Source organism: Halyomorpha halys, unplaced genomic scaffold, assembly GCF_000696795.3.
Source record: "Halyomorpha halys isolate HHAL.00 unplaced genomic scaffold, Hhal_1.1 Scaffold959.1, whole genome shotgun sequence".
Taxonomy (NCBI): Eukaryota; Metazoa; Arthropoda; class Insecta; order Hemiptera; family Pentatomidae; genus Halyomorpha; species Halyomorpha halys.
Window position 1 is genome coordinate 58,413 of NW_027116524.1, and position 5,682 is coordinate 64,094.

Sequence of the window (5,682 nt, forward strand, 5' to 3'; positions counted from 1 at the left end):
ATGAAAATAGAGAGGAAGCTATGCTGACCTATTTATTTTTTATTTTATTTTATTTAATGAGATTTACAACTGTACCAGTAATCAATACAATAAGTAAATATGTTGTATGTTTCATATACACTTGAAAATCTTTGGAAGGAACCACCCATTGGTGGTACTTCAAGCATTAATTTAAATTAGAAGGTCCCGTGGCATCTTCCTTTTCAGACGGCCCAGAGAGTTATCAGGGATTGTTAAGGATGAGAGATTAAGAACTAATGGGTTAGGATGGTTAAGGAGTTTGGAATGAAAAGAAGCATATCTGTTTTGTGCCAAATCTCCAACGAATGGGATATTAAGGTCTTTGTGGATGAGTTTATTTGTAACGTAATAAGGAGCATCAAGGATTTTACGTAGGATTTTGGATTGTAACGATTGAGTGCGGGAGGAATTTGATGGCTTGGTAGAGCCCCAGAGCTCAATTCCATAAGTCCAAATTGGTCTGATTATCGTAGTGTATACTAATTTTTACCTATTTATTTGTTTTTTTTTAAATTGTAGATTGTTTAAAATTTTTAGAATTTTAATTCAGTCTGCTGCAAAATCAGAGGCACATCTAACGAGGTTTAAAGGTGGAATGATTTGTTAGGACTACTCTTATGATAGAAATCCAATGTTGTCACCATCATGCCTCTTACGGTTTGCTTTTTTATTAACTTTGCTTACATTCAGGACAGGATAAAGATTATATTAACAGACAAAGCTCAAGGTTTTTTTTTTTACGCAGGGACATCAAAATATGTATTTTCGTCGAAAACACGAATTCGAAAATATTTTCACGATCCCAATACTTTCACTTACTATGTATTCCATATATAAGTAATACATACCATAACAAACATAAAAACAGAATCTAAGATCTAGTAACATCAGATTTATCAAAAATCATATTAACGTTGATAAAACATTAAAATTTCACATATTAAATTAAAATACGATTTGAGAACGCAACCCAAATCTAATGAGATAAATCTAGGGTTCTAGTGGGAAAGGAGAGAAGGGAGAAAATGGACTGAGGATGAAAGGGTATTGGAGTAGAAAGAAGGAGGAAGGTGTGAGGATGAATCGAAAATGATATTCACATAGTCCTTGCTGGCCGAAAAAAAATAATAATAATAAAAAAATATATATATTACAATATATTATTTTCAAAGCTATTAATGTTCTTACCTTCTTCCATTTCTCGTTGTTTCTTCTTCGTCAAGAGATCCACCAGCGCCCGAGTCCTGAAACATAACCTTATGTTAGAACTCTTATAAAGTTATACTTAAGTAATTTAATAAACTAAACCTAATTATTATTGCAAAAATTGAAAAATAAATCTAGTGTGGTTCGCGCATCAAAAAAATCTACTTATGCTATTTTTGTGATTTTCGCAAAAAAATATTTAAAAAGTACAGAGAAGACGAACAATTATGAACAAAAATTTTTTACTTTTCTGTTGCCATAAAAGATAGTATTTTAGGGTTTCTAGAGATAAAATAATGAAGCTGTCATACAAACGGGAAAGGTCGTGAGGTTATTTCTCATTTAATTGGAGATGTTCAGGGGGTGCGGTCAGTAAAAAGAACTTAAATAAATAAAAAATTATTTTTTCATGCCGACGTTTCGGCCTGAATTTCAGGTCTTCATCAGGGAGCTTGTAGCAAAGGGGTCCTAACTAAAAATGCAGTTTCGTTTCGAACTTCAGGTAGTACAATATTCTTGCATTGGTATGGTGAGGACGAAGAGAGAGAAAAACTTACGAAAAAAAACAGGTGTAAGTTGCTTCCAGTGGACAAATGGGCTAGAAGAGAACAACTTAAAAAAAGTTATGCTGCCCAACCGATTTTTTTTTTAAATCTTACAACATTTTTAGACCTGCTTATTTATAATTATATATGGAATTTTTATTTATTAATTTATTATTAAACTGACAACAACATGATTATTGTTAATAAGAGGAGAAGATGCTCGAAGGATGCGGTCAGCTGAAAAAAAACAACACAAAATAAACAAAAGATTATTTATGTTTAACAACGTTTTGCCCTGATTTTCTGATCTACATATCAGGTAGTTATAGGCAGAAAGTCTGGCTACATCAGTTTAGCTAAACTAGTTTCGAATTTCTGCCTGTGACTCATAGCATAAACCTTTGCTTCAGTTCCCTGACGAACACCTGAAACTCGGGTCGAAACGTCAGCATGAATAAATATTTTTTCTTTATTTATGTTCTTTTTGCTGATTGCACCCCCCGACCATCTCCATTTATTAATCTAAGGTCAACTATCTACACCTCATTCTCATTTAAATCCGATTTATTTTTCATCACTCAAAAAATTAATTTGCATTTTGTATTTATAAATTAAATATCATTGCTAACAATAAAATCTATTATTTTTTTCCCAAATAAACAAAATTAAAGATACTTTACAGAAAGATTTTTTTTTTTAACTTCGGTATTTAAGCCCTGTTAGTATACTTTAATAAAGATAAGGCCTATCTGTTATTAAGGAGTACTTAACTGTAGATAGATGAACTGAGTTTAATCAAAATCGGAACAACCATTTTTTCGAGGAAAAGAATCGGAAAATCGATTCTTCTATAAAATGCAACTTTAGATCAGTCAATCAATCATTCAAAAAATTTGCTGTCTCATCCCATGCATATAACCATAGTAATATATATTGGTAGCAATTCCAATTTTGTGCAACTTTTCATTATTCACTTAAGTTGAACCCACACACTATTTTGTAGGACTTCGTCTCTTGTATTCAGGGAGCCTCAAAACGTATATTGCCGTCGATAACTGAAATTCTTAAGTTTGCAAGACGGTAAAGCTTTTTTTTTTTTTTTTTTTTTTTTTAAACTATATTTTTCATATATTCGCAAATGGAAGTAAAAATGTTCTAGAACAGGGGAGCCAACAAGTTAATCGCGAGGCCAATTTGTGTTGATCGCTGATTGTTAGTAAAAATCTATCTTGAAAAAATGTCGGAATATTTTCTAGGTAACACATGCATCAAAAGTTGGGTCTAGAAATTTATTTTCTTCGTGAGTATATATCTCGAAAACTTAATAAGTGATTTAAAAAAAATAAAAAGTAGTTTTGAACAAATATATTACTTATCCACCTATACCTCGCTGGAATGCACCTGATATACATGTGCATACACCTGATCCACACACATGGAACATAGTAGGTATTTAACACCCCATCTTCTCCCTTAGACTACTTCTATGACAACTAGTCGATCGCGACACTATAAGATAAAAAGGAGATCATATATATACAGAAAAGTTGGCCACCCCTGTTCTAGAGCGTCCAAAAAATTTTATTTCAGTCATGTTTTTAACCCCTGTTGAACAGATCCGCTATTTTGGAGTATATCTGGACAAACGACTATCCTGGAATCCTCACACAAGACTGAAAAGACAGGAAACTACACGTCGATTTCGACTATTACAGCACTTACTAGACAAACGGTCCAAACTTCCAATACATTACAAAAGACTGATTTACATTACAATTATAAGGCCTATCTGGACATACGGCGTTGAGCTCTGGGGCTCCACTAAGCCTTCGAATTCCTCTCGTATCCAATCCTTACAATCCAAAATCCTAAATGCTCCCTACATTGTCACAAATAAAATCATTCACAAAGACCGATCTAGCCCAAGCCAGATATCAATCCTTCCATTACAAACTCCCTAACACCTCAAACCCATTAGTTTCTAATCATGCTTCCTCTTTTATTCCGGACAATCCTCCGAGGCGTCTGAAAAGAAGATGCTACCATTGGGTAGTTTCTCTACATGTGTACCATACCATTATGATTTCCTCAAATTTACTTAATGTATTTATGTACAGTTGTAAATATCAATAAATAAATTAAAAAAAAAAAATGTTTTTAACCAATACAAGATATAATATGTATCCAATATATCATTTGAAGTATGTAAATCATCATAAATAAACTTAATCTGTTCGTAATAAATATAACATATACATACGAAATTTTTTTATGTACAAACGTATGTATTTACATTTATATACTTGTACATGAGCTAAGATGCACCTTAGACTCTGTAAAGAAGACACTCAAGTTACTGTAAAAAGATACCTTAAAACTCGAAGGCACTCATCTGATTAGTGGTCAGCCGATAGCCCTACATTGAAATAGAAAACTCAACTGTAATTCTTTCTTAAGTCGAAGAACAATTTTGTATCATGACAAAAGAAGGATTGATGTTCGGATATACCAATTTTCTGTTTATTTGTAGAATATTAGTTGACCGGGCCGGTTGGTGGAAAAAAAAAAATTATAGGTAGATTTCCGATGAAGTAATTTATCTTGGGCAAATAATTTCATTTGTGAAAAGGGATGCCAAGGAAATTGAATCCAGAAAATGTAAAGTATGGAAGAAATTTAGGAGTCTCGGATATATTTCTAAAATCCGTCAAGACATAAGGTACAAAGCAATTGTATTCAATAGCTGTATTATCGCAGTACTTACTTATGGATACCAAAGATGGTCTCTGACTAAGAATATAGAGAGGAAGATTAATATCTGTCAACGAAGAATGGAACGTATAGTGCAGTGCTTGGAGCATTGCTTTATCTCTATAGGATAAAGTTAGCTCGGTTCGGTTCAGAAAAGAAACCATGGTTACCGATGCCATAAGCTACGGTAGAAAACTGAAGTGGACCTGGCCAGGCCATCTCATGAGGAAATTCGAAGACAGCTGGGTGAGGCGAGCTGCAGAGTGGATCCCCTGGACAGGGAGAGACGAAGGGGACGAAATAACAGTGTGGCGGTTCATTATGCATGAGGCACGCTCTAGATAGCTAATTGTGGAAAACTAAATGCTAGTAACTCCGGTCTTAAGGTTCGATTAGTCTTCGCTATTTATGTATTCACACATAAAGATTTATTATTATAATTTATTAATAATATTGTTTTGTTTAAAATTGTTAAAAATCATATGAATAATAAAAGCTGATATGTCATAGATAGAACTTGAGGATGGCCGAATAGGCCGAAACGTTGGACTTATGGAACTATAAATACTATGGAAAGAAATATAGATTGTTCTGAGACTTAAATTGGATAAAATTTATTTTATTAATAGTAAACGGTCTGAAATACGTATTTTCGTTTGTCCGTCAATTACATGGGTGTTAGTAGTAACAAATACTTAGAGAACGCCTATGAACTAGGAATGCGACATCGATATCGATGTTTTCTAATCATCGATGTTTTTGAACAACCATTTCAGTAACTCAAGGTCTGTTCCAACGACGACCTATAGTCCGGCCAGTCGGAAGTGATTTTTGCAAATAAGAATGCAACATTGATAAAAAAAACATCGATGTTTTGAAATATCAGTGTTCAATATCAAAATAATGTTGCTTACAATACATTACCCAGAAAACATCGATGTTTTTGAACAACTATTTCAGAAACATAAGGTCTGTTCCAACGATCCCGCATTCTACGGCCTGTAAGAAGAGTTTTTTCAAAGATTGTGACACCGTCTAAAAAAACATCGATGTTTTAAAATATCGTTGGTTACAATACATTACTCTAAATACATCGATGTTTTTGAACAACTATTTCAGAAACATAAGGTCTGTTCCAACGATCCCGCGTCCTACGGCC

General features: G+C 33.3%; 1 long non-coding RNA gene across 1 annotated transcript in view; it reads right to left on the reverse strand.

The window, feature by feature from the left end:
• LOC106687401 (uncharacterized) overlaps window positions 1-5,682 on the reverse strand; it is a 74,699-nt gene that overhangs the window by 38,532 nt on the left and 30,485 nt on the right. Inside the window, exon 2 of the long non-coding RNA XR_001344164.2 lies at window positions 1,210-1,265. This is a non-coding gene — a long non-coding RNA (uncharacterized lncRNA). The remainder of the gene's footprint in view (window positions 1-1,209; window positions 1,266-5,682) is intronic.